Genomic DNA, 14,814 nt, shown 5'->3' with positions numbered 1-14,814 from the left:
TATGATTTATTCAATAGTTAACAAAATCAAGATCCCCAGCTAGAGGAGTTCCAACTCCATTCTTTCGATGGCTTGAGGTTTTCCTTCGGGATTGTTGCCTGTTATTTCTGCGACTCAACCACCAACATGTGACGGCACTGAGTGACCACTGAATCACTCAGGGATTTCCCCTTTTCCAGTTCTCTCTCTCTCTCCCGTTCTCTGTTTCACTCGACTTTGAGTTAAAAGCTTTTTCGAACATGGGGAAATTCGAAAATGCTCATTGTACTTGATATGCCTTTCGCTCATTGAGGGGAAATCACCAGAGAGAAAACCAAATAAGTATGATTCAATGAGAAAATCACAGAGAAAATAATATGCAACAAATTGAGTGAGTTTTGGAAAGAAAAATCAAAAATTTTATTTATTTTTAAGTGAAAAAAATACTTTTTATTGTTAATTTAATTGAAAAATAAGTACTTATTAAGTAATTTTCATTCACAATTCTTCTTCTTCTGCTGCTGCCTTAGTTTTGATATTAAAAAGCAATTTTCGGTAAAGGTTTCTTGGGCAATTCTTCTTAGCCTTAGCCCCCCATAAAAACGAACTTTAACCCACGACAAGTGGCGCTTATCGATGTGGCCAAAAGTGCGTATAAAGTTAACAACCTGACCAAAGACTCTTGGCTCTTGGCCATTGTATGCAAATTAGCTGCAGATCCAAAAGACAAAGACAGCAGCTGTTTAGTAAAAAGAGACAGCTTGAGGGGGGCCAAGGGAAAGATAGGCACTTGGTGCGTGCCCCAAGCAAAACTTGTAAACGATTATCAATTTGTCCTAAATGGCAAATTATGTTTGTGGCCGCTGATAGATGTTGCCTGTACAGTGGTTACCCTTCATAAATACACTTCAAGGAATTGCAAGAAAATGGAAAAATTTAAAGACGCTTGTTATATTCTTAAGTGAAATAAGATTAAAGTTTTAACCTTTTTTTATTGTTAATTAAATATGAATTTAAGGGTTTTGAAATCTCATTTCAATCTCAAATTGTGGAAATCAAAATAAAAATTTTCTTCATGTGTATAATGAGATCACAAGGCACCAGACCAAAATTGCCGCATCGCACATTTGCGATAGGCAAAATGAAAAGCCGAACGAAACAAAAGAAAAACAAAGGTTGAGAGTGGAGTACGGTTCGTTCAGCCTAGCGAAAAGCCCAAAAATGGGTCATATTGGTAGGAAAACTAGTTAGAAATTCGAAGGAAAAGCTCGCTTGCCAACTGAAAATGGAGGATGGGTAATCATCGCTTGTAGATGACAATCGCATTTGATTTAAATACAACTTTGGTTAATTTATGTTGTCTACTGTCAACGCTCCGTTTTACTTCCTGTCGCCCTGCAATCTCTCTCTCTCTCTCCTTAAATTGTATCTCCCTCTCGGCTAAAAATCCCTAATATGGTTTTAAAGGCAACCAACTGAGGTTACTCAGAGGTTAGTCCAGGTAGAGCATCTAAACGGCAATGTAATGCATCTCCCAATTGGGAGGCAGGTGGATGCATCAAATAAGATATACTAAATTGGACAACCATAAGTGGAAATTATCGGCAGGAGAATGCAAAATAATATTAAATATTTTTTTGGTTTGATATTTCAACCAATTATTGATGGATTTTCCACTTAAATTAAGCCCAATTTTGGCAACTTTATCACAACTACAAAACTACTTGCCCCATTGCCCGTTGTTCAAAATCCGAATCGAAATCTCGGCCCAGACATTCTCACGCCAATTCGAAAAGAAACCAGATGCAATCGTGTTCACGTTAATTAAGCAATGCCATCGCTAAGAGCGAAGAACCGAAGAAAGACCTAGACAGCTACAAATTTCCATGTTACTTTGAGATTTTACAAATAGAAGTTTGGGGTTTTGTTGGTGGGGAAACCTCGCGCCAAATCAACAGCCGCAAATATGTCGAAAACAATAAATTGCGGAAGGAACTTAAAGGCAAACAAACACACACACATTGAAAAACAACCATTTGCACACATCCCACAGTAGTCCCTGCATACTCTTGGGCGCACTCAGATGAAAGGGTCGGCTGTCTGATTTTGAAGCGGATACGGATGAGGATTTCAATGCGGATCCTTGGGACAGCCAAATATTTGCCGCGAAACGCACTTTATTATTATTAACACACAGGCACACATACATACGTGTAATGAAAAGAAGAGACAGCCACATCTGTGTGGGATACTAAAATCAGAAAAAAAATTAGCCATCGTCGAGGGAAATCTCGGATGATAGTTAGCCAGTTTAAAGAAAACTTACCATTCAAGACTAACCAATGAGCAAAATTTAATAAATAATATTAAGAGATTTGTATATATTTCCCAATCTTTTAAAAAAGAAACACAACATCTATCCGCATAAGGGAGAGTATTAAGTTAGACTGTTAAAGTAATGCTGTTCACAAGTGGCTGCTCGTACCGATTTTCCCCCCTGTCCATCGGAAAACTCTTCAAATTAATCGCACCTTTTCCGCACATATATATGCTGCCTCACCCACCATACGAAATATACTCGAAAAGTCGCTCGAAATTCAGACCAAACATCCATGCAAACACATCCATGAATACAGAAACTTGATTTCATAGGCAAATTTATTTACTGAAGTATAATTTTCTATTTTATGTTTTGTGGGAGATGCCCCAAAAATAGTGCTAAGGAATGGGGTGTATAAAGATAGGGGAGTAGCTAACTCGCCCGGATAGGGTGAAAAACTAAAAATCAAATGCATTTGACAGCTGCTGCTTTTAATTTTTGCCAGCAGAAATACGCGTCGTCTTCGTCTTTGGTTATTTGTTTTGTGGATTTGAATGGGTTTTGCCTGCGAATTGCCCAAACGGATTGAATTGAATGATGGAGTAGGGGTTGTGTGGGTACGGGATTGATTGCTTTAAAGTTTTTGGGGCTTTCGTTTTGATTTCCAATCTGGGATTGTGGTGGGGAAACTCAAAACTGGGAGAAAGAAAAGGGTTTGTAGAAATTATAGGTTGATGGAAAATATATAAATACGTAAAAATTAATATTAAAGTATGCAAAAAAAATATATGTACAATCTGATGAGACTTTATAAACAATATTTACTGTACCAAAGCAATACTGACGCATCTAGCGGAATGCACTTGGGCGATTTGTCAAGTGCCACTCACTTATAGACAGTCACAATTTATAGCAGCTGCTCTAAGGCCATGTAATCTCATTCGGCATTACATTTGTGGTTTTGGGGGGTTGGGAAACCATCAGTTGCAGGTAAAAATCTCCGGAAAAATTGCAGGACGTTATGGTAAAAGGTGCAGGTGCGCTGCATAGTGAGCCTTAAAGTATGCAGTCCACGTTTGACAGACAGACGTACCTCACAGAGATACACAAATTCAACGTTTGAGGGAAGGAAAAAAAAAAAAAGCGCAGCACAATGGTAAAAATGGTAAAATGGTAAAATGGCACCGCAAGGATGCACACGTAGAACGCAGCTCATTGTCGGCCAGGTTTTGCCTCGTTCCTGACCGGAAAACAAAAAAGGGGCGGTAATGTTAAATAAAATGAAATAAAATAAAAGGAAAATAATATGGGATGAAATACCTGCGAGAGTGGCAAAAAAGGTGTCCTGCACAGGGACATAGGACTAATGTTATTTTTATATTACCCCAGCTGGCTACTTAACCCAACCAAAGTGAGATGGCACCTTTGTTTTTGGCCATGCATGTGTTTAATTTTAATGAAATTAACGCGTGTAATGGCAGCCACGCCCCCCGTCACTTTTTTTGGAGACGGGGCTTGGATGTTTCCGCCCACTACTGTCCTAATCTGTCTGTCTCTGCTCGCTTTTGATGTATGTCATTTTTTCGCTAACCAGAGTTTGGGGGGTCACAAACGTGTTAAATGTTAATTAAAAAGCACCAGCAGAACATACACAAAAAAGGACAAAAATAATAGAGAAAAATAAAAGAGGATGGGGCTAACAAAAAAAAAAAAAAAAGCAGCGCCCAAGAATGAAGGGCTTAGAAGATTTTGGCCAAGACACCAGGCTTAGTGCAAGTTGTGTGCATCCCTTTATTTTAACTTGGTTTTTTTTTCTGTTTTTTGTTTGTTCCCCTGGCAAATCCTTTGGCAAATAAACATAAACACTCCTAATTAAGAGATGGCTTGTAAACCGGGCAAGTCTTGGGCTAATTGGCCGCTGTTCTTTTTACCAGACGGCCGGCAAACAAAGAAACAGGTTAACAAGGCTCACACGCAGATAGAACCGCAGCTGACTCGAAATGTTTCCTCTCCTATCCAAAAAAGAAAAATATGTATATATAAATGTCATCTTAAATATAATTTTCGCGTATTTTTCCCTTACCCACGTGCCGTTTGTTTAACCCCTACTGTTGGCCTTTTTCTACTTTTTTTTGAGGCCTTGGTAAAAGAAAAGATTTGCGGAGCGGTCGCACATGTGAATTGCGAGTCCTTTTCGCTGATCTGCTGCCTACCTCTATTTGCATAATTTTTGGGCGCACTGCATCTGTCGGAAGTTGTCACTTAGACTCCGCGATTTTGGGGTCTTTTATGTTCGGTTGTAACGACTTATAGGGTAGGGTATTCACAAAAAGAAAATTATTTCTGCTCAAGAATATAAAAATATGATTTTTGTAAGGCATTTTATGGATATTTTTTTTACAATTTCAGTAAATATTTAAAATATTTATATAGAAGATACATTTTACTCAATTTTAACGGCTTATAAGTTAAAAAATTAGATTGAATAATAATATTTAGTATCAACGTTTAAAAAAAAAGTTCTCTAATAAATATTATTAAAACTTAAAAGGCTTAAAAGCCGTAAGAGCATCACTCGTCGTACCCTATGCTCATACAACCAGCCGCTGCCTCATCCCAACACATTTTTAGGAGGAAAAGCGAGCGGTGAAGTGATAAAGGGAACTTGCCACATTGCGCGTTTGTTGGCGGCCACAGATAAACGCATAAATGACGAGCTGAAATCTTCTTTATGTTCTGGAGGCTGTGTGTGTGTGTGTTTTTTTTTTTTGCCAAACCAAAGCATTTCTTAAACCTGCTTTTCCCCCCATCACCATCTTAAATGTTAAAAAGCATTTTTTGTTAAGCCTTTACCACCGAAAAAAAAGGAGAAAGAAACCGTCGCCTGACCTGAGTTACTTTGTGTAAATGTGTGTGCGGACGTTGGAAAAATTATAAGAATTTTCACTCAAGTTTGTGCGGCGTATTTTTTTTTTCACATTCGCCACATCTGCATGTTTCTTTGAGCCCTGTTTTTTGTTGTATGTACCTTTTTTTTTTTTAGCTTTGAGCCGCGTATTTATTTCGCTAAGAATGTGTAAATTTCTACTTTATGCAGAATCTGCGGCCACGACTTCTTAGCATATTTGTCAAAACCAAAAAGAGTGAAGAGTTGTTTTAAAAAACGAGATGAAAATGCCTTTGAAGTGCTTAATGTTTGACAAAACGTTAAAAGACAATATAATACAATTGCTTTTATTATAATTATTTAATAAATATATAGCATACAATAGTAAAAAATTGTCTTAATTTGGAATGGAATTTTTGCCTTTCTACAATGCGACTCAATGCGATGTAACTCAGCCAATAATGGATCGAAGAGGAAAGCCATACCTCGTTGTAATGGTTATTAATTGTCCACGAAAACTGCATTCAGAGCTTAAAATCCTTATTTTTATTTAAATTTGATGTATAATGTTTTTGTAATGATACTATAATTCCATGCAGAAGTTCAATATTCATTCTATACTGGTACGGTGCAAAATCGGATTTAACAAAACCGGTATCGCCGCAGTGAGTTGTGGGAATGTCGTATAGCTGTTACAAGAATAGGATATAAATTTATTATAGAATACTGCCAAAACACCAACCTTATAATTCGTTGTATTGTACAATATTTCAGCATTATAGTGTATGAAATATTGTTATGATACTATACTTCGACGCATAAGTTCAATGTTTATATTGCTAGTACGATGCAATATTGGTATCCACGCAGTAAAAATGTGGCAAAGCTGTTAAAAGAATATAGTATAAGATATAAAATGTAATTAGGGTTATACCAACCAACCTTGTAACTCGTTGCATTATGCAACATTCCGAATTGTATGATACTGTAATTCGAATCAAAGTAGAGTTTGGATACCTGGAATATTTGTAGCTCAGACTAAAACGATACAGTTTCATTATTATTGCTCATAACCAACCCTAACCGCAGGGTAATGTACGACATCCAACCACTGTTTTTAAATAAGAAACTTTGGTTAGTTGGAGTAAGAACCTAATTGTCTCCTATGGAGATCATAATTACCTACCTAATGTTTTCAGTTTCGACGGCACATTCCAGTTTTTCCGATTTTGCATTTTTGATTGGTGAAAGTAGTAGTATAGCCAATTAGTCTGAATAAAAGCCAAGTTAAATATAGTCTTATATAGTTTTAAGACTTTGTTAGGTAATCAGCATCAGCACCGAAAATTGCCGAGGTGTGAGATGTAGTGGTTTGTCCATAAAGTTTAGACGGATGGAGTCGTTTCATTAAAACTGCGGGCTATTCCACATGCAAAAACATCTTGTGTTCTGTGTTCTGTGTCCTTTAATCACAAATCTACAAATAATTCAAAATTGAAGCTTTTTTTAAAAAATTTCCCTTATGTTGTTTTTTTTTAACCTTTAAAATTAGTTTAAAACATTTTAATAACACTAAATTTTGACACAAGATTTTTCCAAAACAAATAAAAACCAGAGCTGTTGCCCCGTCAAGTCCGAAAACGAAACTGATTTTAGTGAGTACTTAGGGCCCTTAGGTTCAAACTCTATTTGACATTATTATCATGGCCCTGTCGATTAATATCATACTTACCTTGTTGTATGGTTTGACTTTGCAATAATCATAAGACATAGAAAGCTGTCCTTATTTTCAATGTGATGTGAATTTTATCTCAATATAACGATACTAAAAATTTTTACAAATAGCCAAAACACCAACTTTATTTAAAACAATTTTTTTTTTATATTAAAATACAACCTTTGTATGCTGTTAAAGCTAACCAAAAAGTAAAGCCACGTGACAAACATGTATTCCCTATTTTTTCTGGCATTTTCGTTTATGTTGAAGGGAAATCCACATTAATCGCATTGGTGTTTATTTAGCTTGTAATTACATTCATTTATTTACTTATTGACTGTGTCTGCGGCTCCGTTCTGGAATCCCCCCACGAATAACTAACAATATTCCAGAGAAATGGGCCCCCAACTTTGACCTTCGGTAAGCCACAAGGCGAACTGCCGGCCAACCCCCATTAAAAGCCAATATCTTTGAGCCCTGCCAGCCATCCTTAGTCCAAATAAGAAAAAATGTCTTTGAATGACTGACAATCAATTTCGCTTGGCTGCAGAATCCTCGAAGGAAGGACGAAGGACGATGGACGATTGCTCGTGTCGCCTTAACGAACGTTGAAAATTACTTTGACATAAGTTAATTAATCTTTGGCGCGCAAAGTTCGTGTTTGAAATATTGCATAGTCGTCGCTCTGTGTAGACTCGACCCAAAAAACAATACAAAGGGACTCCAACCGATGATAACCAGAAGAAGAAAGGAGAGAGACTCCTTTCCTTTCCCCCCCTCTCATAAAATGCCCATACCCCAAATCCTGGAATTTCAGGAAGAAACTGGCAGATGGCAGGTCGACTGTCTGAATGAAATATTTGTCAATGAGTATTGCTAATTTACAAGTTTGATTTGTTCTGTTCGGCGTGCACGAAGAGCCACTTCCTTTTTCCGCAGGACAAGCTACTCCTTGACATTCGCTCACGGTTTTGTTGTTACCAATGAGAAATTGCAGGGGCATTCTTTTGGCCAGCCAAACATAAATAAAATCCAACAGCCCTACTACTACTAGAGATGTAGGAAAATGTTATCCTTACAATCGGACTTACGGTTTTTCCTTTTATTTTGGGTCCAGGAAAACTCCGCGGTTCGGCAAACAAGGAAAATGAGGAAATACCAAATGGATTCAGTCTGTGATTGAGCGATTTAACATAATGTTGTTTTAGATGAAATAATATTGGCAATAGGAAGACAAGATAGATATAAAGACGACCATTGAACTCAAAACATTGGTGTTTTTTATTTAACTATTCGCAAAATTAAATATTAAGCAAATCTATGCATAACTGCCCCTGCCCCCCTTTCATTTCATTTTGATATCATTGAAATCATTGTCAGAGTCAATGAGCCTTGCCATATGTGTAGTCCTTGTGAAATCCTAGCCCAGCTTCATCCCTAGTCGCGACTTTTAATGGATCATCAATGTCCTTCTCCGATTTGTTTCGCCTCAGTGCCATCTGCGACGCCCAAGAGTCCTCCTGAGCAGTCATTTCTCATACAATTGCCACTGTCATTTCGTAGCCAACTTGTAATGGACTTTAATCAATTAATTTGAACACGCTTTTCATTTGGCAATCGGGTGGGGGGGGGGATAAGTTCGTAAAGCGGGGTATAGTAGAGATGGAGTTCGAATTGGAGAGACAATGGTAAAAGTAAAGTGTCTGCCTGGTGGCTGTCCACTTTCTTCTGCAACAAGGACGGAAATACATGGCAAGCCGATGCCAAAAATGTGGATGGGAAAGAAAAAGAATAAATATACACAACCAAACGAACCAGGCGTTGTGGAACCCGGTTGTTGTTCAGGGCCAAAGCCAAAAAAAAAAGAAAAGGATGGGAATAGGAAGGAGTTCGGGTTTAGCCAAAAGGACTCCGAGGCAGGACAACAAACGCACTTAAAACACAATGATGCTCATTGTGTCTGACAGGCAGACGAATGGGACCCATGCAGAAGGTCCACCCTTCACCACCCGAAACTCCCTGATCCATATTCTATATAGCAATAGCTATGGCTGCTGCTGATCCACCTAAGAAGACGAGAACGACGATGTGGCGTCATCTGGTTTGTGGCTCCTGCTTCGAAAAGACACTCAAAAAAAAAAATTAATAATTAAAACAAAGTTTTACTTTATCTTAGATTTAAGTCAGTTTCAAATGCCTGAATTACAGGGTTTTCTTGAATTTTTTCGAGTGTATTATAGATGGTCTTTAGGGTCTGAGAAGGTGATTCCTTCTCCTCCTTGCCCATCATTCGAGCACTTTGATTACGCATTGGCTTTGTTCCGGCTCAGACTTTGCTGGAGACTCTTTCCTTTTGGATTTTCTGCCTTTTCCATTCCATTCCCTGGCATTCCGTTCCTATTCCGTTGTCATTTTGGCACTTCAGTTTGATTTCGTTGCGTCCCGTATTTCTTTGGGCTTTTTTCTTGTTGTGTTTCTGGGTTTGTATTTGAGTTTGAGTCTCAGGATTTCAGGTTTGCCTTTTTGTGTCGCCGGCTGTTTTTGTCGCCTGGTCATTGTCCTGGCCTTTGTTGTCCTGTTGTTGGTCACGCACTTTTCCTGAAGTCAAGTAGAGGCGGGAAAATGGTCAACTGGGGAGTTTGGAAAATGAGTAGGAAAGAGGCCACTTGAGCGACGAATTTTGTACTTCATTGAAGACAAATTAGTGTCGATGAAGATCAACCCTGTGTTTGGATGGAGTGCCAGGGCTTTTTTTGAAGATGGGAAATTAAGAACAGAAAGATGGTGGGGGCTTTACATTTTTTATTAACGTATTCGAATTAATTTTAGACGCCTTTCTATGGGAATTTAGAATTCAGATAAGTCTATAGTGAATATTCATTGGAAGAATATCTTTTCTTTAACATTTTTATCGGTTAAAAAGGATTTTATTATTTTTTTTTATTATATCTTGCCATCTCTTTTTGGCTTATTTCCGCTTCCGTTTCGTTTTGGCTTTCACTCTTCCCTTCGAAAGGAAATCCCCCCCTGGCCCCTTTTTTGCCATGTCAACCAATTTCCAGTCACAATGACACTGAAAAGCGACCTCGGCAGTGGACTTTCTGTAAATGGCAAGAAATCAACGTCAGTGGGCGGGTAGAATCTGGTAGAGAGTGTGGCGAAGAATTGCATAGATAGAGAGAGAGAGAGAGAGAGTGAAGAAACCAAACGAAAGGCAGCTGAAAAAGAATTAAATCAAGAACTCATTAAGGCGCCGGATGCAATCACACTTTGCGCCATTCAGCGCGCCACTCTATCTCCACTATCCGTGTATGACCCCATCTCTTTCCACCCGCCATATAACCCTCTCTTTCGCGGTATATATATATATATATATACCTTCTCTCTCTTCCACACATTGAGCTGCGGAGTTGTCGCCGTTTGCCGTCTCCGTTTGCCGCAAAAGTGCGCACAATTATTCATTAACTTTGCACCGGAAAAGCAGAGAAATTAAAAACTGCCAACGCCAGGATAAATAGGGACAAAGTGCAGAAATTAAAAATATGAGAAATACTACGTCAGACAGGGACAGCGGTACAACGGTAGCTGGCAATGGGTAAGAATGAGAGGGAGACACTGAACACTGAACAAAAAAAATGAGTTGGTTAAGTAAGAAGTCCGTCAAAGGGGGGCCGCGGCCCCTGCTAGGCGGTCAGGGAACGAGGAGGCCGAGCAGGTCACAACTAATAAAACAAAAGTCAAAAGTCCTTAAGCGCAATGAAGAAGCTAAAATGCAACGCGGCAGCGGCAGCGGCAGCGTCAGCTTAAACTACAAAAAAATATATATGATAAAGGAAAAGAGGGCGGCGGAGGCTTAGGGATGCAGTACACTGAAAAAAAAGTAATACTTAAAGTTAAGTTAATATGCTTTAAGGACTTCTTAAATATGTTTTGAGAACTACTAAGCCTTTTTTTATCGGTCTGAAAAGTTCATACATACCCGGTACAGGCAAATTAAACTTACTTTTACTGTCTATAAAATCAATTTCACTTTACTATAATACTGTAATACTAGAAATATTTTTGTTTCGTGCATTGCAGTGGCAGTAAAAGGGCGGGCTGGCGGAAAAGGGTTAAGGCTGATGAGCACCTCCTACCGCCCACATTTTTTCAGTAGCCAGTAATGAGGCGCCCTACGCTGCGGGCAACCATAAAAATCTCAGGACCCCAAAACCACCCAACCTCCTCGTTCTGTTTCTTTTTTTTTTCTACAAAAATCCCCACTTTTGGTGGCCATTTGGCTGCCGTGAAGCATTTGGCGCAGTGGCGCCTGAAAGCATACAGCATACAGTTTTATTCGCTGCCAGGGAGTCAGTGCAAGGGGTTAAGGATTGGTGGTTGAGAGGGTTGTAGGTTTGGTAAAAAAAAAAAAGGGAATGTAGAGGGTGTAGGGTCTTCTGGAGAATGCTGGCCCAGCATATCCGCTCCACGTCACTTGTGATAATTGCGTGCAACCGGTCGCGCCTTGTGATTGTGACATCGCCTCGCCACCCACCTCTCCTCCTCCTTTCTCATCCAACCGCCCGCCTACCTCTTTTCTAAGAAACTCAAAATCTGGCCACGCCCCGCCATCCTCTCTTTGGCCCACACATTTGAAGCCCCTTTGTGCATATCAGGCAACCGGATCAGGCAGTAGAAAAAGCCAACGTCACACAGCGAACAAAAAATATAAGTAAAACAAAGTAAAAACAAAAATAAAAAAAATAAAGAAAATCAAAATAAAAAATATGAGGAAAACTGCAAGGAAAAAGGAGCAAAAAAAAAAAAAGGAAAAATTTGTGAGGCTGGGAAAGCAAATGCGAAATAAAAATTCATAATTACGTTTACGCCGGTAATTAAAAATGATTGTAATACACACGCAATGCCCAGCAGTTGGTGGACACTTTGGTCGGGCCACGCCCACTGAAACCACCACCCCCCCCCCTGGCCACTCACGCTCCTACACTCATCCCAAGAAAAAAGAAAAATAAAGCCACCGCCGCCTGTCATGTGAAGGGAATGGTTCGCTGAACAAATCAGGGCCAAATCGCAGTTGGAGAAAATCCAAGCAGGAAGCTGAACAAAAAAAAAACGCACAAAAAATTACTACTACAGGGAAAAATCTAAGAGATTGGTGGAAAAACTGCTACTACTATTTTTAAAGAGCAGGCGGAGGATGCGTCTACTTGTTGACGTTGGCGGTAATTACAAGATAAAAACTATTTAAGTGGTTAGCCAACGGAAATCCGAAGAAATAAATAGGCCCAAATTAATGTCTTATTTCGGGTGCTGAAATTAAGCGAGTAAGCCATGAAATAAAGTTGGAAAGTTAACTTTGTAATATTTTATTTAACATTTAGTACTTCAGAACTTATTGCAACCTTTACTTGTCTCTCCTTTGATTTCTCTCAATTAACAGCTTGTACCTTTTTTCGGTTAAACAAATTAATTAAATCAAATTTTGAATTGATGGTGTGCAAGCGATTGCACAATATGTCGAATGTCGAATGTCGAATGCCCATTTGAGCAGCATCAAAGTGAAACCTCAAAAGGCGCCTCTCCCACCTCCAAAGAAAAAAAGCAAACCCCCTACCATTACGCCCCTTGTGATACCCTGCAGCGGCACTTAAATTACGCACACATCGTTAAACGCGCGTTTGCAAATTGAACAATATTTGAAAAATTACACGAAAAAAAAAAAAACGAAATAGTGGGGGTGAGGTGGAAAATGCCAAACCCATGAAGTGCAAAGCCAACGCAAAAAAAAAAAAAAATGCAAAATTTTGTATGCCGACTTCCTTTTATTTTTATTAATGTTGCGCCAGCCCGCCGATGGCAAAAGCCACGCACACAGCTCGTTAGCAACTTAAGTCGAGCTGTTTGACGACGCCGATATGGAGCTGAATCTGAAGCTGTGGCGGCTATAGCCTGTGCTATGGTACAACATCGGAGACGGGGGAGACGGGCCTTTAGACGTCAAACAAAAGGCAAACGTCAATGCTCCGCCGAATTGGCAACATATTTGCGAACAGCCGCGAGTCGAAAGTAACCCCTCTTGGTTTTTATTTTTTTTTTTGCACGAAGGCCCGCGAAAAAAATAAAGAGAGCTCAGCGAGCTAAGCAGAGTGGGCTGGTATTTGAAAAATATCGAAGCAAGTGTTACCCTATAATATATATAAAATTCTATAATTTAGTAAAGAAAAACCATAAAGTTAAGTTTCATTAAATATTAGACCATTAAGTGGTTAAGTTAAAGAAATTGCTATATTGATAAAGATAATTATAGTTTTAGCTTATATAAAAATATAAACAAGGCCAAAAAACATTCTTAGAGGGTATAATTCTACTATCCTGAAAATGAAAAAGAAAATAAGACGAATGAAAGCCGCGACATTGACGACGGCACGCCAAAGCCAAGGCTAAAGCAACAACAACGCAGCCACCCACTTACAGACCCCCCCCCCCTTATCATCCTCTTGCCACCACCCATTTTTTGGCCAACAAAATGCGGATCGCAGGCCGCTCTGCGTGTTTGATTACCACGCGCGGTTACACGCAAAACAACGCAATTTTCGGCATGCATGCCGCCGCAGCACCACCCAAGCAACCGCGCTCTCTACCCACCTCCCCTTACAAGGTCGAAGGGTCGTGTAGTGACGGGGGTGGAGATGGTGGATTGGGCACCGTTCGATCCGGGGGTCGCGCTCGCTTACAAGAAAAATCGCACAAAATCCCACTTGACAGGCGTAGTTAGCGGGCATCATGCAAATATCAGTCATGTTGCCAACAACTGGCGAGGGTTGCCACAATGATTGCTTCTTTGAAAGGGAACATAAGAGATGTATGAATATAGCATCTGCTATTCTAAACATATCTTCCGAGTCAAATATATATATAATTTTAAAATATTCTCTTAAATTATAACAAATAAAAAATTCTCTCTAAAATTTTAATAAATATTCTTTGAGATAAAATAGTTAACATTTTTGATTAGGTTTTAAAATATTTTTAAGAACTTTTTGAATGAACCTTCGGTTCTTCTCCTTCCTTGTGAAACTGTTTTTGATATATTGAACATCGGCGAAGGACCCAAAAGGACAGGCGACGGGCGACTTTCGCCCCCTTGGCCCGACTGCGGTTAATGGCTTATTTAAAATAGCGGTGTTGGCTGCTGTTTTCTTTTTTTTTTTTTTTGAGAAATTGGCAAACCGCTGGCGAAATTGATACGCGGCAATCACTGCGCTGTAAGTGGACGGGGGGGTCGGTAAGGCACCGAGGCTTTAAATCATAATCAGTAAAATGGAAAAAATATAAATAATGAAAATTACGCTAGAGTCGAGCCAGCGAGCAGCCAAATTGAAAGTAGAGCTCTGAGGGTTGGCAAAAAAGAAAAAAAAAAAATTGAAAATTTGCATAGCCCAAAATCCTGGGGGGTTGGTGGATGGAGAAAATTTCCCGAGTCGTTTTGAATCAACAGGATGAACGAACTGGCAAAAAATAAAACTGAAATGAAATTAATCTAATAAGGCAACATTGTACTCTGCGGGGAAAAGGGCAACATTGTTGCCTTGACTTTCCACTTTGTTGTTATCGTTGTTGTTGTTGTTGTTGGGCCAAGTCAATTTTACAAACCATTGATGCAGAAGATCAAACTTCCGCACAAATGTTGCTAATGAAATATTAATGCGAAAAGGATATGCAATTGACAATTGTCTCTGCCCTCTCTTTTCCTCTCTCTCTTTCTCTAACCCTCGATTTTTCCCATCACACTTTTCCCATTTACTCAGCGCTTTTCTTGTACTTAGTCTCCCGGCTTAAAACACAAAGCCACTCATTTGCATAGGACCCTTGTGGGTGGACAGTTTGTTGCCTCTAAATTAAATTACAATTCCA

General features: G+C 39.2%; 1 long non-coding RNA gene across 1 annotated transcript; it reads right to left on the bottom strand.

Moving 5' to 3' along the window:
- Positions 1–5,717: 5,717 nt before the first annotated feature.
- On the bottom strand, positions 5,718–6,860 carry LOC108104963. The gene is made up of 5 exons (XR_001772326.2): positions 6,727–6,860; positions 6,373–6,663; positions 6,129–6,297; positions 5,929–6,072; positions 5,718–5,875 (listed from the first exon to the last, which is right to left on the bottom strand). It is a non-coding gene; the product is annotated as an uncharacterized LOC108104963 (long non-coding RNA).
- Positions 6,861–14,814: the final 7,954 nt, after the last annotated feature.

This window comes from Drosophila eugracilis, unplaced genomic scaffold (assembly GCF_018153835.1).
Source record: "Drosophila eugracilis isolate 14026-0451.02 unplaced genomic scaffold, ASM1815383v1 contig_2147, whole genome shotgun sequence".
NCBI lineage: Eukaryota > Metazoa > Arthropoda > Insecta > Diptera > Drosophilidae > Drosophila > Drosophila eugracilis.
Note: the sequence above shows the minus strand (reverse complement) of the source record. Positions and strands in the feature narration are given on the sequence as shown.